General features: G+C 32.2%; 1 long non-coding RNA gene across 1 annotated transcript; it reads left to right on the top strand.

Moving 5' to 3' along the window:
* Positions 1-25433, top strand: LOC134709208 (uncharacterized). Its single transcript, XR_010105921.1, has 3 exons — positions 1-134; positions 23114-23274; positions 25361-25433. It is a non-coding gene; the product is annotated as an uncharacterized LOC134709208 (long non-coding RNA).
* The last annotated feature ends 72 nt before the right edge of the window (positions 25434-25505 follow it).

Here is a 25505-nt window from a genome sequence, read left to right as displayed (position 1 = left end):
AACCGATAAATTCGAGTTAATCTAATTTTCTGAATACAAAGAAAAAGACTTTTGAAATTTTTCATAACGAACAGGAAAGATTATCATATAGACATGATAGGTACCAAAGAATTATCAACAACTTTAAGATGAAGGTAATTTTTAAAATTATGTAGTTAAAAATCATAGGAAAAATATGTGTTCCTTTTTATTTAGGAATAACAAATCGAAGAATTCTATAAGAGACAAATATTCAACGAGTGACAGAACAGCACATTAATTCACGAATGCGCGTAGAGCATGAGTTAAAAATTGTCTGTTTTTCGGCCTCGAGTATAATATTTTTTCGCTATTTAAATTCTTTGATAAGTCATTCTTTCTTTATACATTGGGAAATGTTTCTAATAAAATTAAAATAGAAAATATGAGGAACTATATCCTTTTCTACGAATTCACAATTTATTTTTGTTCCGATTTCAAGATCCGACTAGTCAGGCTTTTCAATGTAAATTTTATGAGAATTCTTCGAATATTTTATAAATTGTTTATATTGTTTTACATTTTTAATTTTGGGGCCCTTTTATAGCTGACTCTATACCAACTAGTTATTCCATTATTACGATCCGATTTGACTTCAGATCATGTGTCCATGTTTTAATTACAAGTATCTGACATCACTCATTTTTACGTTTGGTATTGTGACATTTAAGACTGGGCTATGCATTAATCAACTCAAGAAATTTTGCAGTAGCCATTATGAACTCGTTGGCCATTATGACAAAAGTGTGTCAGAAATCATAGCTGATATTCTTCCTCGGTCATAATAACCTTCTATCATTATCGAACTGAACAAAGAATTAACACGACAGGTGCCGTATACAGTGCAAGACATGCATACCCTTTCGAATCATCTGATTTTACTCCCGGCTTTTAGTGGTGTTCTTGTTGTTTCTTATTTATTATTTATAACTGTTGATGCAAATTTGTCCTTTGGTTTCTTGAGTCTTTCTTTACTCCTAAGATTTTATTGTTAGTGTCTTAAATCAACGAGAAGATGTATCTCGATACGATCAATCCCGATGATCCCTTTAGGTCGTGAGAACAAAAAATTAATCAAGCAGGTTGACAGCTACTTGAAAGCCCTGTCATTTTCATGTGTCTTAATGTAAAACACAATGTTCTGAAAATACCACTTATCTTGAATAATTTTATGTACTAAACAACAAAAACTGAAGTAATAGTTGACGCGTTCAAAAACTTGATTAAATTAATGATTTTAAATAATCAATCATAGATACCTGGATGGACATTTTATATCTGCGCCAGACGAGTGTTCGTCCACATAACAATCATCAGTGATGATCGATCAACAGAAGTAAAAAGGGCTAAATTAAGTATGAAGTTATAGAGCACTCAGGACCAAATATTAGACCACAAAAGTCAAACGATTTTTTTATTGAATAAACAAATGAATGTATTGTTCACACTCGTATGGCAAAAGTTCAAGAGGAACGACGTTTACATACACTTATTTTCGCAAAATATACTTCTTTTTTTAAATACAGTAGTCTACAGCTATTGATAATTTGTCGTTCAGTTCTTAAACTCGTCGATATGTTTTCCTAATACAATGATTTAACAATGATATTCTTGTTAGAAAATCCACACTGCACACGTTTAAAGGAAAACAGCATGATAATAGTCCAGTCATTCTAGCCAAAATATGACCAAACCTCAAACTAATTGCAACAGAATGTTCTTCTATTTTTTCTAGCTGCTTTATGTCTACTGTTGAACATAAAAAAAATCGAAAATGGTTGGATGAAGGGAAATTGTTAATTTTGGGTGAACCTCGATTTTTGATGAAAAATCTCTCAAAACTGGTAATTTGCCGTGACTCAAAAACAAAAATAGCAACTTGCATAATTTTTAATCAAGTCAATAGATCTTATAACAGTAATGATTTTTTAAAACTATGATGAACATGAAAGAACAGGAAGTGAAAAATTTTGGGTGAAAACCTTGGATTTTGATGGAAAATCGCCGAAAACTGGAAAAATTAAGACAGCAATGTTCACAATTTTTAACCCTTTAACGTTCCGCCAAATTGGACGTAAACTTATGGAAAGACACTATCAAATTTCAATCTCATATACCATTCGCACTGAAGCTGACACAAAGGTCGTTTTTGGGTCCATTTGAGAGATAATTGATTAAATATGTCAAAGAATTAAATATATCAGAAATTTTGTCTTTTAAAGTCTTAAGTGTTATCTGTCTAAAAGTCACGTGACTTGCGGAAAAAAAGTAAAAAAATACAAAAATCTTGCGAAAAAGGTCGTATGGAGACTTTTATAATGGCTAATAGGATATAGTTTTGGTGTCAAAGCAATGTCCTAAGTCGGATAGAAACAGGAAAGTTACCAGTATGGTATAGTTGGGGGAAATACGTGATGTATGCCTTCCAAACGTTGATGCCTGCAATATGCAAAATAACGGATTTCAGCCGTTTTTTCGTCAAAAATCTTATCCTTGACACAAATTTCAGGTTAAATTATGTTTATTCAAGCAGCACATAGAATTTTGACTTTAAAAGTAAAGATTCAATTAATTACTAATAATTACTTTGGTGTTTTGAGCCTATGATATTTTAGTTTAAAGGGGGTTGCAATTAGGACACACATTATTTAAAAATATACAAACATTGTTTTTAATTTGAGTTTTGTATGTATTCATGACCCTCTTTTTGAAATTGAAAGTAAAGTTAAGTTAAGTTACATTTAATAAAGGAAATTATTTTTTCACCTCCGGCTTTGAGGTTCGAACATGCAATCTTCCTGCTGTGGGCTAGTGCAGCTTCCCACTGAACCACTGAAGTTCCAGTTTAAAATATTGAAATTTTAGTAGTTAACTGTTCCATTCACGAAGTGAGAGTTAACAAAAAATCAGTCTGTTTTCGTTTAGAAATTTAGTCTTGATATAACATGTATAACATATAATTGTTGTAAATCCCATCATTTTGAGCAAGTATAGGATGTTATCATACTTTAGTGTGCCATTTTTTTCTGAACTTTTGCCGGTTTCTTTATTTCAACAAAAGTGTTTTCGGCATTACCATAACCAGGCACTTCAGAAACAATGTTCTGTTACATCTATTTCTACTTCGAAAAAAAAAAAATCATGACTTTTTGTCTTTATTTGTCTCTTTTGCAAATAATTTGGAAAGTACTGACCACAAATTGAGAGTGCATTTCAAGTAAATGATTGCATTAATACACATGCAATCACTTATTTCACTTGGGTACAAGTTTTAATCATACTATGAATAGTTTCCTTCAAAAATACACGGCGAAGTTAATGAAAAAAAGTTATTTTGCCCCCAAAATCAACAGTATATTTTCCCAAACTCTACGGAAATATTGTGTTCAAAATAATAAAAAACCACGGTTTTCACAGGAGAAAAAGTTGTCCGTTAGGGGCGATTTGATACCAAACCGTACTCGGAAGAGGTGTTAGGCACCACGAATCACCAAGCTGTGATATAGGGGATTGATTTGAGCCATCAACCACATCTGTACGTCAACAAATGTCAAAGATTCAATACTTTACTCAAGCTAGTTGCCATCAAATATAGCCCATCAGTACCAGAGTAACAGGATAGGGTTAAGCAAGTCAATAGATCTTATAACAGTACTCTTTTTTTTAAACTTTGATGAACTGAAAAGTTCTGGAAAACGAAAATTTTGGGTGAAAACCTTGGATTTTGATGAAAAAATCGCTGAAAACTGGAAATTTGTTGTGACTAAAATACGAAAATGACAACGTACATAATTTTTGATCAAATCAATAGATCTTATAACAGTAATTACTTTTTTAAGCTATAATAAATTTTAAAGTGTAGGAAGTAAAAATGTTGGGTAAAAATGTTAATATTTTAGCGAAAAATCATTAAAAACTGGGAATTTATGTTTTGGTAATAAATATCAAATTACTAGTATATTATGAGTCTTCAAATTAATTGTATATATATGTTTTAGTGTTTAGATGGATCAAACAATGATCAATTTGTTATTTCAATAGATCAAAAAATGCAATAGTTTGACCAAAACCCCTTAATTGTGCTTATAATGTTTTTTGCGTATTGTACATAATTCCGGCTTTTGAAGTTGATTGTCACTCAATCGTCCATGTCAACTGTTTTGCTCGAATTTGTACAACCAGTTCCTTTACATTCGCCACAAGCTACTGAACATTCAAGTCCTTTTTTTCTACAAGTACATCATTTACATTTGAAAGGAGTTCTATCTGTGAATGAAACTCGATTCCTTTGGTGCGCCGCTGGTGAGTGGCATTTTTATTATTTGGACCCGAAGCATATCCATCAAATACAACTATAGTATTACTGTATTTCCGTTCAATGCTGTCAACGACCTTTTTTGATAAATGTTACCGAAAGAAAGTCTGCTTTGCCAGTGTATACGATGGAGAAGAGAGCCGATATCAATAACATACTGAGTTTCGTCGTTTTTAAATTTCAAATGTGCAACAATCGCCCTTTCCCCAAATAGCATCTGCACTACTAGACTTTTGTGCTGTTCGTATTAGACCATTTGGATCAAACATTGAGCTTGGATGACTCCAGAGTTCATAGGTAAATATTTCGGACTTCTGTTCATATATACCATTCGATGCAGCAAGAACGCGCTGGAAGAGAAGCTGTGAATCAACAATAATGACAGCATCATCAACTTTGATTGTACACTCAAGATAATGGCCAGTTCTTTCCTTTTAAATGAAAATTAATTCATCTATTTTTTTTTCCGTCCATGGACTTCAATATTTGAATACCTAATTTTTGAATTACAAAACATTGACAAATTTTGTCCGCCAACACCCGTTTCTTTGTTTCGCACACTCGTTTCCTGTTCAAAAAGATTTCTGCTAATAAGAAACTATAAAAATGTTTCCAAATCTTGACAGTCTCATTGGTGCCCAAAAAAGGTGACTGGGGAATAGAAATATGGTCACTTGGTCTTATCCCGACCGGCTACAAAACGCTTGCCGAAGTGGGCCGTCCGTTTGGCTGTGCGGGATGTATTAGGTTCGCAGTCAGGTCTGGTCAGAATGGGGACGTTAAATCTGATGTCTCGTGTAAAGAGAGTCCGACTCTCTTTGCACGTAAAGAACCCTTACAACAACTCTTTGAGGGCCCGTAGGTGGTCTGCTGTAATGCAAAATTGCTGTCCCTACCCAATATACCCTTATTTTCCAATGGTAGTCGGAATTTCCCCGACTATCATCACTTATTACCTCTATTATGACAAGACCTACCTAATTTATTGTAAACTTGTTCTCGGCCTGAATATGCATGAAATATTTGCCACTGGACGTTAAGCAACCAGCAATCAATCAATCAATCTTGACGTAAGAGCTGTATTTTATCAGAAAATTTGCCCTATTGCTCGTGCAATAGCCTTTCCGCTAGTCATATGAGTTACTGCATTTGGTGCATACACTGTTTCAAGTAGCTCAGTAATTCCTGATCCTTCCATCAAGTGACCAATGCCGCCTACAAAACTCATTTCTAAATGAAAGCCTCTAAGTCTCAAGATAAATAACTTTAAAGGACTGTTCAATGGTTCATCTTTAATAATGGTCATTGTCTTCCAATAGAGGGGTTGTTCAAATGTCAAAATAGGTACACACTGTTGAGCCTTTGCGTGCTTGCCTATGAAGTTAAGTGTTGAATTTATACATGTGAGATCACTAGGATTCATATATATCATTGGCAAAAAAACAACAGATGATTTTCCTGGGTTGTCACCGACCATCACTATGTGCATAATTGCTGACCAACTGGGTCGGTTGCATGTCAAAGGCCAGCATACTTTTGACAAAAGGTCTTACTTCCACGTTGTATCTATCATATTTTGCTCATAATTCATGGTTGCAAACTCTGCCTGTAACGATTGTTTAGATTGCATATTATGACATTCTATGTTAATTGTTGCAAGGTCAGAGACTTCCTTTAGTGTGCGAGACAGCCTAGTCTGAATCCAAGAGTGACAGCTGCAATCATACCCATACCATGAAATGTTCCATGACCACAATCTTAAGTTCACAGATTATGGTCTACATTATCAGCTATGTATTGGACGAAAGTGCCATTCCCAAACTGTGTGTCGGTTCTGTCATTAGTAGCAGCAGCAGCATTAAGTTCAAATCGTTGAACCTCTGTGTACTACTAGGAAGAAGCCAAACCAAGAGTGTTCAAAGTGTCCAATAAAAATCTTGATCCAAAGTGATGTTGCATTTGTGCACTGAGGGTAATTTGAAGTGGTGCAATAAGTGCTCTAGGTCGGGAAGCCTGAATAATAGCCTGGCCAACAGATGCAACTTTAACAGTAGAGTCGTTGTGACTAAATAATGCACGTAGTAATGTTTGTAACGAATCTGAGACAAAAGCAATGTTTTGCTCCGAGTTTATATCAACAAAAGACGGATACACAGCTTTTGAATCGATTGTACCATTTCTGGTTTTGCTGGCCCAATAAACAGTGTTACATCCTTTTTCTCTTAGTTGTATTATTTCTTTACCATCTTTTAGAGACACCCGACAAAAAACACAAGCATCCATCATTAACTAAAAAATGATAAAACTGTTAAGTTGAGATTCAATTATTTTGATTTTGCTTTCATATTATTTTGATTTTGCTTTCATATTATTTTTATCATATATATATAAGATTTGTTTTGAATACAATATTACAAAAGATGTATGCTGATTTATAAACAATAGATTATTCCGATGTAGTGTCTATTCTCAGTTGGATTGTATAATGGTATTTTTGTTGAATTTTAATTCCCCCCTTTTGGTTGATAATTAAATATTCTATTTTGTATTATTTGATTTTTATGGAAATTCTCTCATTTTGTCCTCCCTATTTCTTTTTATTTTATCCCAGCCTCCATACAAACATGAACAATTAAAAAGGAGCTCCCTTACACAATAACGACAATTTGTCTGCAACGATTTTGTATTTATTTATCGGTACAATTTCATTTTTCCATGAATTAATTTAGCTAGATTGTAACCCATTTTGGTACTAACGGCGTTCCATACTTTTTTATCGTCAGCAATAAGATTAAAATTTCCTTTTTACGGGGCTACTTAATTTGTGTAATGTATATACTGAAGTTCAATATATATATATATATAAAAACAGAGCTGTTTTAAATGTAATTTCTGGTTTAGAGACCTCGGCAAACCGAAATGAACTCATTTTTGTCGTATACTACAATTTGACGTTTCTCGTGTGTCTACACCTTTAAAAACATCCAAAATACCTTGCATGGTAGCTTTAACTCTGAAGAATGTTAAATACGTATAAAACTTTAATATATAAGTTGGATATCATCTTACCAGAATGAAAAGGATGGAACCTAGATGCGTCGTCTGCAGTTGACATTACAAGTTGTCTCCCATATCGTCATTCTCAATATACGGGCGCCATAATTTTCCACAATATTTGAGGTAAAATCTAGATTTTTTGGGGGGCAAAATTGACGACTTTCCCCTATTTCGATTTTCCTCGATTTTTGATATGTTTCTTAAACGTTATGATTCATACGAATTCAGCAAAAAAAAATTTCTGTTGCAATTAGTTTGAGGTATAACCATAGAATGACTGGACTATAACATTTAAAGTAAAATCCCATCATCGTGTAACTGTGTAAAAAATTCGAACGCATGGGAAATATATACAAATGAAATTCGCCCTTTAAACTCATGGATTTTTCGAGGCTCCATGTGTAGATGTTAATTTTTCAACATGATTACGGTCCATACACATCTGCAGTTATATCATAAGAAGAGTGTTTTGTAACTATCATAAAACCAATTTTATTACTTTATCATGTAATTAAAGTTGTATTACCACATAGACTAGATTGATATTGCATTTTAAGTGTACCATAAATAAAATAGTTATTTGTGCACTCAACTTGATCGATTAGATAAATTTATACTAAGAATAGTATGTGACATTCATGTAGTATCCATTGTAAGAAAACTATTGTTAACGCATGTTTGACCTTCTGATAGGAATGTGTATTAACTTTAAATGTTTTGACAATATATATTTATATATATATAAATATAAAAAAAGAAGATGTGTTATGATTGCTAATGAGACAACTGCCCACAAGAGAGCAAAATTACATAGACATTAACAATTATAGGTCACCGTACGGCCTTCACCAATGAACAAACCCCATACCGCAAAGTCAGCTATAAAAGGTCACGATATGACATTGTAAAATAATTCAAACGAGAAAACTAACGGCTTCATTTTTTTTTATCTTTAATTCAACAATATATTGCTTGCTGTTAACAATTTACTTCACTAGTCCATCAATCTAATGACTTTTTTTTTAATAAAAAAATAAACGAAGACCAAATATGTAACATATAGACAAATAACAACCACTGAAGTACAGGCTTCTAGTATGTTTGGAATGTGCAGTTGTCAGCAAATGATAAATATGTAATCCTTTGTGTCTAATTCGGAGTTTAGTATGATGTCTATTATCACTGAACATGTAAACATATTTGTTGATTGGCCAATTGTAGGACACATCTGGGTGCGGGAGTTTCTCGCTACATTGAAGACTTCTTTGTGGTCTTCAGCTGTTGTATGCTCTATGGTCGGGTTGTTGTCGCTTTGACACATTCACCATTTCCAATCTCAATTTTATTCTCCTTTGCAACATAGGAATACTTGAGTTTTTTATTACATTTTTAAAACGTTAAAAAAGGGACGAAAGAATACAAAGGGCCAGTCAAACTCATAGATTTAAAATAAACTGACAACGCCATAGCTGAATATTAAAAAAAAAAGAAAAATAATACTAAGCAACACGAACCCCATCAAAACTGTGGATAATCTCAGGTGGTCATGAAAAGTAAGCAGATTCTGCTAACCATTTGGCAACCGACTGAATGACATATTTTCCATCATTTTCCATTATATTGAGAAACAAACTGAGGAACTTGTTGTATCATGTAAACGCCGTTTTAAAATCCCTAGTTTAAAAATAATTTCTTCTAAAACAAGCAAAAGTCAGGTAACAACAAATCTAAATTTAATTTCAGCCTATTGACAGAATCCCAAGTACAATTCAAAACGATAAATCCTTTATAAAATAGAAAAATCGAAAGTTTAAACACAAAATTGAAAACAACTGTCAATTATGACTTGGTAAGGGCATTTTTTATTATCTTAACTGTTCAATTGATCTGACCAAATAAGGAAATCGTTAATCTTAAACATTTATTGCCATGCATTTTTTCCATGGAAAATAGAAGTAACATTATCAAACTTTGTAATCTCTCGTGATAAATGTTTTGCTTATTGTATGTTTAACAATGAAAATGATAAATAGTCATTAGCAAATGTTGTCAGAAATTATTCGGATAACTTAATACTGCAAAAAAGTAAAAATAGTTCATGGTTTACTGAGATTTAGAATCGCAATTATGTATACGATATAATATGTCAGTTTTATTAAATCTGTTCATCCCTGCTGACAAAAGGACTTATTTTTTTACCAAGAATACAATTGTATATGTGTTTCCCTCCCTTCATGTCCAAAAATCCATCCGAAGTTATAAAAACTGAACTCATTGTGCAAGTACAAACTAAATAATACTAAAAGATTTTTTATTTTTTTTATTTTTATCGTTTTATATATAATTAACTGTTCATTTAAAGAGTCCTCAAGTTGTTTAAAATGTTTGTCATTATGTACCCACATACCAGGATTTAATGCTGTTACATAATAGTTTAACAAAAGTTAAAATACTTTCACTTAAAGTGATGCGACAACAAATGTTGCAATTTAAAACTTTAATGTTTTTACTTTTATATACATCAATGCATTTAAAGGTAGAAAAGGTATTTGATTTACAGGTCCGCACAAGAATATTATTTAAAAAATTGTTACATTATAGACAAATAAAGTAGCTGTAGACTTATCGAGTTCTCAATTACTGTTAAACTATTCAACCTATGGTACAAGAAAAAGCAATTAATTCATTTCGGTGTATAATTTTTTTGACAAAATTGAAAATAAATATAGGCACATTTTTATGCATGGCATCTAAAAAACATGTTTAACGCCGCCACATTTTGTGCCTGCCCCAAGTCCGGAGCCTCTGGCCTTTGTTAGTCCTGCTTGATTTTTGATTTTAGTTTCTTTTGTATATTTCGGAGTTAAGTATGACGTTTATTATCACTGAACTAGTATATATATTTGTTAAGGGGCCAGTTGAAGGACGCCGCCGGGTTTGGGAATTTCTCGCTGCATTGAAGACCAATTTGTGACCTTCTGCTGTTGTCTGTTCTATGGTCAGGTTGTTGTCTCTTTGACACATTCCCCATTTCCATTCTTAATTTTAACCCCATATTTTGCAATTTCAAACTTAAATTTCTCCAACCTTATGTCTAAAAAATTCAATCCCGAGGTATAAATATTTTTGATAAAGTTCTTAATTATTTTAAAACAACAGGAGTATTAAAATAGAAAAAAAAAACAATTGTCACATTTCATTGTCATAGACATACATATTAGTAATCGTATACTTATAGAGCTGTTAGTGTGTAAAAGCATTATTCCTTAGAGACAAACTAAACAGAATCTTAATGTCATAGTATAACAGATTGGAAAATATTGGCTCCGTTCTTTTTATGAAACAACAAATTTTGCAATTTTAAACTAAATTTTGTTCATTCTGATGTCTTCTTTAGAAACTTATCAGTCTTATCATATTACAAATCTGAAATGAATCCTGTTAGAAATAAAAGGGAATTTATGTATTAATTTTATATGGTGCTACCATGGTCGATAATTGATAGTGGTGTGGTCATTTGTTTAGTTTTGTCAATTTTTGGAAATATGTTGGTCATTTTTTAGATTTAGATATGAAGTTCTATGATAAACAAATAATTATTAGCATTTCAATTTGATCCAGTCATTATTGTAACCCAACATGCAGAAGTAAACGTGCGTCTACTTTTAACAACAACAAATCAAGCAGAGGACGCGCTGCTTTCATGTTAACGTGGAAATAAACGTTAAAGTAAACGCCCGTTAATTTGCTTTGTCTTTTTAATGTTTTTCAAATAATTATAACGTCTTAAACATGTTGAAAGGCTATTTTTTTTCGCTTCCAAGTCGAACTGAAAAGTAATAAAATTATAGTGTCGGCCACTATAAGGCCACTATAAGGCTGTTTTGTGTTTTCTCGTTATTCAATAGGGCGAAAACGCGAAATTTCGAAGTCAAATCACAAAAACGCATAAAAGCGAAATCGAAAAGGCGAAAAACGCAAATATTTGTTCTTTCTTTATGAAATGGTTAATATGTTTGGAATGTTTTCAAATGCAATCACAAAAATAGAGAAAAATGCATTAACTATAGCAATTTTAAATGGTTTTCATGATTTATCGATAAAAGACGTATAACAGTGTTATTAGTTAATATTTCAGTTTCATTATGTATATCGCTTTCAAATTCATTTGTTGAAATGTACTGGTTGCAATAGCATTAAGTGTTCTATATTATAAGGATGTTCTTGTCCCGTGCATAAAAACAATGCCGTGTTTGTCAAAACCTTTTCAACTTTTGATCTTCAGTGCTGTACAACTTTGTACCTTTTTCACGTTCGATCTTTTATATCTAGGCATTATGTATTCAGGTTTAGTTTTCTGTAATGTTTAATACTTCAGTTTCTTTATGTATATCTCTTTCATATTCATTTGATATAACTTACCGTTTGCAATAGCATGAATTGTTCTATATAATAAGAATGTTCTTATCCCTGGCATAAAAAACAATGCCGTATTTGGCGAAACCTTTTCAACTTTTGATCTTCAGTGCTGTACAACTTTGTACTTTTTTCACTTTCGATCTTTTATATCTGGGCGTCACTGGTGAGTCTTGTGTGGACAAGGCGCGTTTTTGGCGTATTAAATTTTAAACCTGATGCTTTTTGTTATATATTAATCATGTTTTTCTTTGTCTAATATGTTCTCCTATTTATTTGTATTGTAGTCCTGTAATATTATGTTGTCATTTCAATGTTATATTTAACTTTGCCATTAAAGTGCGAGGTTTGGCATGCCATAAAACCAGGTTCAACCCACCACTTTTATTCCCCTTTAAAAGTGTCCTATACCAAGTCAGGAAGATGGTCATTATTATATTATTGTTCGTTTCTCTGTGTGTTGCATTTTAACGTTGAGTCGTTTGTGTTTTCTCTTATTTTTGAGATATTGAGATAAGACGTGGACCGGTACTTGTCTATCCCAAATTCATGTATTTGGTTTTCATGTTATATTTGTTATTCTCGTGGTGTTTTGTCTGATGATTGGTCAGTTGCTGTGTGTGTTGCGTTTCGGTGTTGTGTCGTTGTTCTCCTGTTATATTTAATGCGTTTCGCTCGGTTTTGGTTTGTTACCCCGATTTTGTTTTTTGTCCATGGATTTATGAGTTTTGAACAGCGGTATACTACTGTTGCCTTTATTTACGTATGTTACCATTTCATATAGTTGTTAAATATTGTTGAACGCATGATGAAATGTACATCACACACAAGAGTATTCGAGTGCATCGACAACTTTTACTTAACTCATTCAGATATGATTGCATAATTTAAATGCTCTGAACCAATACATAAGTGTGATGTTGTTGTATCGTTTCTTTATCTGTCTTTTTTTTTTTTTTTAATCTTATATGTTATCTCATCGATTATTATGTAAAATGTTGTCCTGCATTTGTTGAATGCAATCTTCGCCTTTTTATTTTTCTCTCTATTCGCTCCTGACTTCTCCTTTTTTACATAAATTGTCATCCGCATTTTTACCACACACTTGTGCAGAAAGCATTGACATATATAAGAAGCTAGAAGAAAAGGTTGATCGCTGTATGCACAAGTTTTTTGTCAGATTGAAAAACAATGTACAAAAAATGGAATACCCATAGAAACTGTCTTTTAGTTTTTCTTTCAAAAACATACAGTAAGTCCGTTAGCGCTACAATATTTAAAAATGTCCTTTAAAATGTGTGTTTGTTCAAATATCTGGTTAGCTTGTTGCTTGCTAGCTTAGCTTTGAGGTCACTAAAAGGTCAGGTAAACTCCATGGTAGTTATCAAAGGTTCCAGGATTATAATTTAGTACGCCAGACGCGCGTTTCGTCTACAGACTAGTCCAACAGATAACTAATATATCTGTCTGTAGGACTAGGCTATTTTGAAAGGAGGAAAGCATACCTTACATACTCATTACTGTATTGTCTAGATTACAAGCAACTGACCAAAGATTCGACTTTTACCTACACACTCAATGCAATCGGCTGTAATTCTTTTAAATTATCACAAAATAACAATTCAAAAAATAATCAAATGGTCAATTAAAAATTGAAAGCCTTATTGTGACTTCCTGATATATTCTGCTCTTATCATTATGCAGAAACCTTGACCGCTGTCAGAAAATAAAATCAGCAAAAACTATTTATAAATAAAATTAAGAATTGAAATGGAAAATATGGAAAAATGAAGAAATCCAATATTCGGAGTGGTGCTTAAGCTGGCTCAAAAACAAAATTATGCACTAGTTCAGTGAAAATGGACGTCATACTAGACACTAACACATAAATTAACTGAAATTTAAAAAAACACATACAAAACTAACAAAGGCCAGAGACAGGCGCAAATATACGGTTAGGTTGAAACATGATTTGTGAGATGTCAACCATACCTTATACATCTAGTCAACGTAGTTTTGTTGAAATGATCATCGTGGGAGGAAATTTTGTTTGAGCTTTTAAGTTAGGATCCTGGACACTAATGGTAAAACTAATGAAAGTACAACTGCCTATGTTTTTTTTTATCTAAACTTTATACAGCTCCTGACAATGATGTGAAACTTCAATATAGATAGGATGCTCCGGTTCATTGAGATCTCTCAGAGATCCTGTGGAATTAAAAAAAAGTTTGACTGTAAATATTATTCCAGGTAATAGGCTAAGCGCAAGAAGGAATACGAAGACACTTTTTTTTAGAATGGATTAAGGCAGCGAGTTCGTTGATACAAATCAGAATTAGAAAACTGAATGGGTCTTTCAATGCCCATGCTTCGTCAATCTTTAAAGACCGAAATGTTGAAAAACACTTATCCTACCTCAATAAAAAAAGTGTTGATAATAGAATTAGGTATTGACAATTCATTTGAAAACTCAACATATACCCTCACGACACGTTCCAAAGAATAAATCCTGGATAATCATAGTTCTATGTTCCTTTGGAATTGCAACCAAAGATGAGGAACTTGATCTTCCATCACTGTATTTGATACCTAAACTACATACGCGTCTTTACAAACAACGGTATATTGCTGGGTCTTACAAGTGCTCCACGAAATCTCTTTCTAAATTTTATCAGCAATCAGAGAGGGGTTCAAAGTTATTGTGAAACTGTATATTCTAGAGGTGGTGTGAATCAGATGTGGATTCTTAAAAATTCAAAATATCTTTTAGAGCACATACAATCTAACTTTCTTTCATCTTCTTATATTATTAAAACATTTGACTTTTCTTCTCTTTACACAAGTATTCCACATTCCAAACTAAAAGACAAATTGATAGAATTGGAATTGATTGCTACATTAAAAAGAATGGCCAACGTAGATACAAGTATCTTGTCTTCGGGAGGGATAAATCCTACTTTGTAAAATATCACTCTGTATAAAACAAAAAATTCTCTGAAACTGACATTTTCAAGATGCTTGATTTCTGGATTGACAACATATTTGTTTACGTTCGAAGGACGTGTTTTTCAACAGATTATCGGCAATGCAATGGAGACAAATTGTGCCCCTATACTTGCCGACTTGTTTTTTTTTTTTTATTATGAGGCTGACTTCATGCAGGAACTTTTTGGGAAGACAGATAAGATGTTAGCGATAGCCTTTAAAACTACTTTTCACTATATAGTTATTAAAGGTACCAGGATTAAAATTTAATACGCCAGACGCGCGTTTCGTCTACATAAGACTCATCAGTGACGCTCAGATCAAAACAGTTAAAAAAAAGTGTTGATAATCGAATTAGGTATTGACAATTCACTTGAAAACTTAACATATACCTTCACGACACGTTCCAAAGGATAAATCCTGGATAATCATAGATATGTTCTATGTTCCTTTGGAATTTCAACAAAAGATGGAAAAAATATAAAAAAAAGTGGACGAGTTCCAAAACTTGATAACTGTGGGGGTTTGAATAATCTAATTACAGATACCATAATTGACATTTTCGATTACCTGCACCCGCAGACGGGCGTTTCTTCCACATAAGAGTCATGTGACCCTCGATCAAACATGGTTATTAAGGACTAAGAAAGTACAAAGTTGAACAGTTAAAAACCATCACTGTATGATGATGTTCAAAGTAGCATCATTCCAGCAGCACCTGCATACCGGGTATATATATACTAATTGATACGATATTCCCGTGCTTGCATTACCTATCATGATTTTCTTGCTAGAGTGTTGGTGCTCACAAGAAAGATATTAAACCGAGAGTTCTAAATGATGAAATTAAAATCATTCTTTCGTAAATTTTATGGACGCTATCACGAGTTGGTTGATCGTTAGGGATAACCGTTTTACAAATGAAATCGGATATGTTCCTTACGTCGTAACTACAATCCCCTTCCCTTTCATGAATGAGACATACCGAATAAGACTATTTACCGGATTTGTTGTCACATAAGCAACACCCGGGTAAATTCTGCAATGGAACATCAATGGGATCTCCTGTAGGTAATAATGATCCCAAACGGACAGAGCGGACATATACGGATACAACGTACATTAAACGGACCTGGAATGAATGTGGACGGATGTCTAATGGATTAGAATGGACGTATTACGGAAATGAACAAATTGAAAAAAAGTTTTCCGTTCGAAACCCATTCGAGCTATCCGTGAAGTTGTGACCTCGGCTTAACACTCAAATTAACAAAAAAAAAGACGTTTCTCTATACGGTAAATCCTAATCATCCTGTCGCAAAAACCAAAATTATACAAAGAGAACCCCAGCTACTAAACCCTGTCATTTCCATGCAGCTCAATAACACACTGACCTGAGAGAACCCACATATCTTTGATAATCATGTGTACTAAACCAAAAAAACATAAAAATTGTGGACGAGTTCCAAAACTTGATAACTGTGTGGGTTTTATTAATCTAATTACAGATACCATAATTGACATTTTCGATTACCTGCACCCGCAGACGGGCGTTTCGTCCACATAAGAAGCATGTGACCCGCGATCAAAACATGGTTAAGGACTTTTAAAGTACAAAGTTGAAGAGCACTAAGAACCAAAAATAAAACCACAGAAGTCAAACGGTCTTTTCGATTCACTAAACAAATATTTGTATTTTATACAGTGCAAACTGCTCCGAGTCGGAAAAGACCAGTTTTTGTGCTCGATCAGTAAAATCAAGCACACATTTTACTCGACTAGTCTCGACAGTGTCTCGACTGTATTTAACTGTACTTAAGTGTACTCAACTAGGTCTTGACTTTACTTAATTAGTCTAATTTAGTACTTGATCATTTTTGGTATAGTCTGAAATGGTATCGACCAAGGCTCGACCTGTATCGACCAAGGCTCAACCTCTCTCGACTTATGTCGACGAGTATTGACTCAGTCTTACCCAGTCTCGACCTGTCTCAACTAGTCTTGCCCTTCACAAATTTAGTCTTGACTGGTGTAAATCAGCCAATCAAACTACATAACAAAATGAACTTACAGAATGCAAGCTTATTAGGTAGTTTGTTTTAATGCTGTGAAATGAAAGAATCTAATTTTACAATAGGTTAAAATAAATATCATTAAATTCAGATAGGCATCATAATTTTTTTTATATATATTCTTGAAATCAACTTGGATTTTCATCCCACTATGCAGCTATCTTAATGATATATATTTAGCTTACTGAATCCGTGGTCATGATATAGTGTGGTGTACTGCTGTCAAATTTAAGACTTTAATAATCTAGTTACAGTAAATAAGGCTAGGATTTGCTATTTCGGACAAAATAGAGATTGTACACTTTATTTGTTTTTAATATGTTTTTTACATTAACTTGGATTTCCATCAAACTATACAGCTATCTTAGTTATATACTGATCTAACTGAATCCCAGGTCATTGTGTAGTTTGGTGTATTGCTGTCAAATTTAGAAATTTAATTAATTAAGTTAAAAAAGCTACGATATTAGAAATATCTCTTTCCTTATAATTTGGAAAAGAAGTATATATAAAAAAAGTTATTTCATTCCTTTAATGTTTCATTTCTCTTTGATATTATATTATATTAAGCAATTATTTGAATAGTTCTTCTCATTTTTTGGTGATTAATAAAAATGATAAAGCAATACATCCTGCTTGGGGCAAACTTGTTAAAAAGATTGCATCTACCAGAGAAATTTAAATTCTAAATAACATTCATTCAAAGTTGCATCATTCTGTTAAATCTAAATCGCAAAGCTGTTTGAATTTACTAGGTGAGTAATACACGAGTTTAAGAAAAGTAGGGATTTCTTTTTACCTGTAAAACCCACTTGTACTGATGTAATTAAACCATGTTAAAGTGCCATGTCATTAAATTTGACAACAAACATTTTTAGATTTGAGTAATAAACGTTTACTGTAACTTTGGAACACATTTCTTTTTTTTGAAAAGGTTACCAATGTTTGCTGTGAAAGTTCATGATATTAAATTCTTGTTTTAACAAAAAAAAAGATTTTTTATAAATTTAATAACCTTTTAAATCAGCTTTGACCACACGGAAATTTTTCAACTATATTTATTATATTTTTTTTACATACAAAAACAAAAGTTGTTTTGAAAATTGGTGTTTTGCTGTCAAATTTAATTACCTACGTCATATGCAATATCCTAAATAATCAAATAACCTGTTTTTTTGTTAGACTACTAAATAATATAGATAGTTGTAGTTGTGGATGAAAATCCGAGTTGCTTTGAAATAATATAAACTGTACTATCTGAATTTTGTAAGAACTGCAAATTCTAGCTTTTATGACCTACGTGTAATTCTAGCTTTTATGACCTACGTGTACATCAATTGGTCAACAATACTACAAATGACGTAACGATGTGTTATTCAGTAAGATCAATGTATTACTAAGGTTGCTTTATAGTTTGACGTAACGATGTGTTATTCAGTAAGATCAATGTATTACTGAGGTTGCTTTATAGTTTGATGAAAATGTAAGTTGGTTGGAAAGAGTGATAAAATAATTTGATGTGTACTATTTGAATTATGTCCGAACTGCAAAACTTAGCGTTATTTACCTATTTTTTTTTTAATTTGACAGCAATACATCAATCTTCATATTGACCTATGTTTTACTTGGATCAATATATTACCAAGGTAGCTGTATAATTTAAAAAAAAATATATATTTGAAAAAAAAACAATTTGGAATTAAACCATAGGCATGCATACCACATCTCCTACTTTTTGTATTAAATCATCATACAGGTAATTAATAAGTCCATATTACATTGAATTTTGATTGCATTTGTCCTATGGTCATGATGGTCTCCATCTAATATATTTCAGTAATGGTCATGACGCTCAAAATTTTCTACCCTCCAATCCTTGTGGACTGGTCTTTTGTATTAGTTGTTATTTGCTATCATCCTAAATATGCAAAAAATATTTGCTACTGGATACACAATCAATGAATGAACCAATCTATATTGGGCTTTATATGCTTAGTCTGTACTTTCTTTTTAGAATCATTTTGTAAGTTGTATGTGTCTGTAATATTGCTTGTTCTAGCTGATGTTGGCCCTATTTTTCATGATGAAGATATTTGAATTTTGTTCAGATTATTAATTTGGTATTTAAAAGTAAGGGATGATACTACAACAGGATGATTTAGTATTAAATGTGGCTTGCTTGATCTCAGTTATTGGTCAAAATTCAATTATGACTTCAAATTTTCTAGCTTTCTTCATAATTTACCATTGTGATATCCTGAAAAAAGACACCATACCTGATGAGGTCAATTTTATAGAATAAATATGTCTTTTTGCAGATCATTGGCAATTGAAGATAAAGTGAGCATACATATAATATATTTAAAAATCACCACTACGTAATATTATAGACATTTCAATTCATCATACATTTGAAAATTGAATGGTTTTGTGTTGAGAAATATAATATCACCCTCAATGCAGTGGTAGAATCTATATTTCTTTTAAATTTGAATCGTGCTAATTTTACTTTTATCCTATAGATTTTTATGATTTTCAGTCATGAAGATTTATTATGCTGGCAAGACATTTTTGTGTGTCCACTTTTTTTTTATTTTACATATCATTTCTTTCACTATCACTGCCTGAGGCTTAATTGTCTTTTGGGGTAATGCATTTATTTAATAGCATTTAAGAGGGTATTTGAAAATAATTAGCCTTTGTATAGTCTGAACTGCAAAATCAGCTTTTTCTTACCTAGCTTAATGAAATCCTTAAATTTGACACAATACATTAAGGTGTAATACCACCATTGATTTCCCCCTATTAGTCTTTGTTAAATTTGCACTTTTCAAAAAATTGTGCAGAATCTATCTTTGTTTCAAATAAAGAAATACTGGGCATGAGTAAACTTTTATCCGGTACAGTTCTATAGAAAAAGTTTCACATAACATTGCATTGCATATAAGAAAATAACCATCATTGGAAGTTAACCAATCAAATTTCTCCCCTTATTCTATCTGTGTACAAGGTTTAGTCACCATGTAACCTCAAGATTACAAAATTTTCTGTAGAAATCACAAATAAAAAATAATGGTCTTTTGAAATATCCAAGACATATGTTTATGATACAGAAATAGTTTTACTGCAATAAAATGTAGGATAAATTACCTACAACGGTCAAATTCAAGGGAATATTTTTTTAGACCTACTTTCGTATGCAACCGGATGTGTTGTACCATGATTTGGTGGTATTACACCTCAAACTCAAAATCAACATGGGATTCAGTAAGATCAATATATTACTAAGATAGCTGTATAGTTACGAAAAAAAATAAAGAGTACTATCTCATTTTTGTATGAACTTCAAATCCTAGCCTTTTTAACCTAGATTGTGTAATTCTTAAATTTTACAGCAATTCATCAAACTTCATAACAACCTGGATTTCAGTAAGATTGATATATCACCTAGGTAACTCTATAGTTTGAGGAAAATCCAATTTGATTAAAAAAATTATTGAAAAAATCATAGTGTACTTTATGAATATAGTCCGAACTGCAAATTCTAGTTCTTTTTACCTAGATTAATTTTATTTTAAAATTTGATAGCAATACACCAAACGTCATCACAACCTGGGATTCAGTAAGATTCACATACCACCAAGGTAGCTGTTTAAATTGTGAATATTCAATTTGATATGAAAAAAATATTAACAAAATTAGAGTGATCTATCTCTATTTTTTCCGAATTGTAAATCCTAGCTTTTTTATTTTTAAATTTCACATCAATAAACTTAACTACCAAACAAGCTGAAAGATCAATATTTAATTAAGTTAGATTGGCTGATTTACACCAGTCAAGACTAAATTTGAAGGTCGAGACTATTCGAGACAGGTACAAAAAGGTCGAGCCTTGGTCAATACCATTTCAGACTACACCAAGATTATCAAGTACTGAATCAGACTAAACTAGTAAAGTCGAGACCGAGTCGAGTACACTTAAGTCCAAATAAGTAAAGTCGAGACAATGTCAAGACTAGTCGAGAGAAATGTTTGCTCGATTTTACATGTCAAGCACAAAAACTTGTCTTTTTAGACTCAAAGCAAGTTGTTGTGATACACTTGTACGGTTTACGTTTTTGATGAACGACTTTACAAACATTCCTTTTCGCAGAATATCCTTCATTTCTTTAAAGAAAATACAAAAGTCTAGAGCTATTGAAAAATGGGTTTCCAGTCTCTTACCTCGTCGAAATGTATATCTTATGCAATGATCTACACAGGCAAATTTTATTCTCATCAATTTCACGTGAATTTAACCTCAAACGAGCTTATATATGAAATTCACGTGAAATCTGTTTATGGGAGTTTCTGGTGCAGGAAAGTTATTACCATTAATTTTATTACTACCTCTGGGTCGATGCCTCTGCTGTCGGACTGTAACTCCCGGAGAGAATCACCAGCCCAGTAGCCAGTACTTTGGTACTGGCATGAAAATAAATTTGTTTGTGTTATTAAAATTTGCTGTAACAAAATGCTACGATTTTTAATGATCAAGAAATAAATGTCATTAATGTGTCTAGTTTGTAGCCCTATCCTTCTTTATTGTATAGGTACACCAATTTAATTTTTATCCCATTTTGAGTCATATAAAAATGGGTTTGAATCAACCTCCAAACTGTCCATGATTCTGTAATGATGAGTATCCAAATTGCATCCATGCTTAAATTCACAACGTCAAAAGTCTTATAAAACCGAACTTTTGTTTAATTCCTTCAAATATTTTGAACACTAAATAATGTGAACGTTTTGTGTATATCTAAATGTATTTACCTATGTTGAAAGATGTGCATAGTATCAAATCATAAAAATACAATTTTTTTAGTCTCTAGAAAATCTTGTAAGATTTGTTTTGCTATTTTTTTCTAGATAGGTGCAATTTGGGTACTCGAAGCAATTTGGGTACCCTTACGTTATAATCGTAAACCTGTTTTACAAATTAAAAAATGCGAACGCATGAGAAATGTCAATAAATAAAAATCGGTTTTCGTCTCAGGTGGTTTGAGATTCCACTATCAGAGCTGACAAAACATATCGAATATTATTTCTTTCAAAACCAAACTCAGATCTAATTTGGATTCAAGAAGCGTCATTTAACCCGTTTTTGCGTTTAGTTCTTAAATAAATGACAAAATATCTATCGTTTGTTGATGTAGTTTGAACATGGTCTCGTTTATAGTATTTATATAGATTAGACCGTTTGTTTCCCAATTGAATATGCACGTCTCTTTATTAATTTAGTTATGTATTTCCACCTTTCCGTGAAAAAGCCTTTGTTCTGATTATCATTATTGATTTTTTTCGTCCGCTTAATTTTTTTCTTGCTAGTTTTGTTTTTCATAAGATTTTGCTTACATATTTGGAATATGATATTGTATAGTTTATATGCTTTTAAAATTAACAACCGCTCAACCATATACTTTACGTTGAAATATTTTCTCCCCAAACACTGTTTTTTATTGTGGCCACTTCCCCTTCGCAACCGTAAAAGATTACAACAACTCTTTTAGGTCAGGGTCAAAGGTCAAGGTTTTTGATTTTGGCTTACTTTCATTTATTTTCAAAAACCGTAAAAGATATTAACAAATTATGTTTTCTAAATTGTTAGTTGCGACATGTCGTAACACTTATATTTTGATTGCAAGTAAACAAATACCGTAAGTAGGAGTTTTCTTCATTCTTATATAAAGAATTATGCGTAAAGTTATATAACTCATTAACCATACTTATAACAGACCTAGGGTATTTTGATTTGAGATCCTAAGTTTATATTCTTGCAATTGAAGGTCAATGTCATGGCCACATTGGACGTTCTTGATTTCGACCTTTGCTTAAAATTCATATGTTCACAACATTAAGCAAACGGAATTGACATGTACACTGAAATTCAATGTTTTCATTCTGGTACTGATGGAAAGACCTTTAATTTTTCCCTGATCAATTGTTCTTTAATTATTAGATACATTTTAGTAAACTTTCTTATTTTGGTAGAATTATGTGTATTTTTTCCATAAACTTTCGGAATACATTTTTAATATTAACATTTTTATCTAACGATAGTGTGCACGTGTCTGTGTGATTTTCTTAAACACATCTTAATTCTTCTTTTACGCGTTTTTCATCAGAAATGATGATTAACATTGATTGAGTTCTTATTTGATATCATATATAATGAGCAAATTAAAACTAAATAAAATGAGGTATATTGTAGAAGACAATGCTCCGTACACTTGTGTTTGTCATATGCACAGTTTTGACAAGTACAGTCAATGGTTGTCCCCTTCAATGTAGCTGCGATGGCACGACGGTTAATTGCAGGAATATAAATATAGCAACAGTGCCGTCTGAAATTCCTAATTCGACAACCATTCTGTGAGTTAAAGTAACATTTTAGTTTTTGTTTATTTATGTCATTAGTAGTATTGATATAATAGAAATAATGATTAATTGCACATAAATTATAGTTTGTGATTCGGTGAAAAAAATACTATATGGATTATATCAAAACTAAACGTTTAAGTTTCATATTAGGAAACTATACTAAGGAGCAATCACTATTATGAGGCGATTAAAGCAGTCAACCTTATAAACAAACAATGCAAATTATAGACAATTAACGTTCTAAAATAAAATACATAAAGGGTATTGACTTCAAAATCATGTTCACCGATTCTCATATTTGAAATAAGGTCTTAGATACTTTTATTTTATTTCTAGGTAAGTTGCCTTTATTATTGCTATTATTAACTTTCAAGTATTGTTGATAATGACCTCTCTAAATTACTGTTTGAAATACGAAATGAAAACTTTCTTGTATGTTTTTTCTGCATTTCAAAATAAAAATCTTTGGATTTTGTTGATTAATTACGTCCTTTTAATTATTCTTTCGATTCTGATAACTCTACTTGCCGACTTGTTTCTTGTTTATTAGGCTGTCTTTATGCAGGCACTACTTAGGAAGAAAGATAAGAAGTTAGCAATATCCTTTAACTCTACTTTCCGCTATATAGATTATGTTCTTGCATTAAATAATTTTAAATTTGATGACTACGTAGAACGCATCTATCCCATCGGAATAGAGATAAAGGATACTACAGATACAGTTAATTCGGCATCATATCTTGACTTACATCTAGAAATTGACAAGGAGGGTCGGTTTAAAACAGAACTTTACGATAAAAGAGAGGATGATGTCAGCTTCCCAATTGTGAACTTTCCATTTCTAAGTAACAACATTCCAGCAGTACCTGCATACGGGGTATATCTCCTAATTGATACGATATCCCCGTGCTTCCATTTCAAATCAAGATTTTCTAGATAGAGAGTTGCTGCTCACAAGGAAGCTATTAAACCAAGAATTCCAAATGGTAAAGTTGAAATCCTCCCTTCGTAAAGTTTACGCACGCCATCACGAATTGGTTGACCGTTATGGAATAAACGTTTTGGAATTACTGTTTCACAAATGATATCGGATATGTTCCCTACGTTGTAACTGAAATCCCCTTCCCTTTCATGAATCTGACCTACCGACTTTTTCCCGGATTTTTGTATCACATAAGAATCACGACGGGTACCACATGTGGGACAAGATCTACTTACCCTTCCGGAGCACCCGAGATCATTCCTAGATTTTGGTGGGGTTCGTGTTGTTTATTCTTTAGTTTTCTATATTGTGTCATGTGTACTATAGTTTGTCTGTTTGTCTTTTTCATTTTTAGCCATGGCGTTGTCAGTTTATTTTAGATTGATAAGTTTGACTGTCCCCTCGATATCCTTAGTCCCTCCTTTTTTACTAGATTCTTTTAAGATGATTGCATCTTTGATTTTTTGTATCGATAGTATGTATTTACGTTTCAGCGACAAATAGCTCCCAGTAGTTGCGAGAACTCTTCGATCTATACTTAGTGTCTTTTGATGGATAGATACACAAGTATTTTGTTTGAATTGTTTTACATTTGTAATTTTGTGACCTTTGATAGCTGACTTTGAGGTATGGGATTTGCTCATTGTTGAAGATCATTTTGATGTGTAGTTATAACATTCATATATAGCACCTCTATCATGTTTCGTATACTTTAGTATATTTTTCTCATTAAACTTTTCCTAAAATATCAATTTCTCAAGCGACATATAAAGACTGTTATAGCAGTGATTGCCAAGACTTAAATGTAAACGATGAATTTCAATTCTTGAAAAGCAATCATGAAAGAAATATTTACCGAACATTCAATAAGACAGAAATTTCTGGGTTTGTGATGTCTTGTTAACAGGTCAACGCTTAGCTATCGTATATGTGTTATATACACTACTAGTTCCTGCATTTAATCTAATTTATTGACTGGCCTCAATATTCTGATATATTTTATCTGTATCCAAATGTTAACAGTTATATATCAATGATAATAAACAATATTTTTAAGTGTTAACTATATTATGCATTACCATACTTTTCTTTTAGGTATTTGAATGTTAATCAAATAACTACATTACAGCCAGGAGTATTTCGAGACCTACAAACGCTGACTACTCTGTATGTATACATTAGAAGACCGTAGATTTTTACGATCGAATGGTTTTACACTTATCTAGTTAATTTTTGGGCC

Source organism: Mytilus trossulus, chromosome 3, assembly GCF_036588685.1.
Source record: "Mytilus trossulus isolate FHL-02 chromosome 3, PNRI_Mtr1.1.1.hap1, whole genome shotgun sequence".
Lineage (NCBI taxonomy): Eukaryota > Metazoa > Mollusca > Bivalvia > Mytilida > Mytilidae > Mytilus > Mytilus trossulus.
This window is presented reverse-complemented; position numbering and strand designations above follow the sequence as displayed.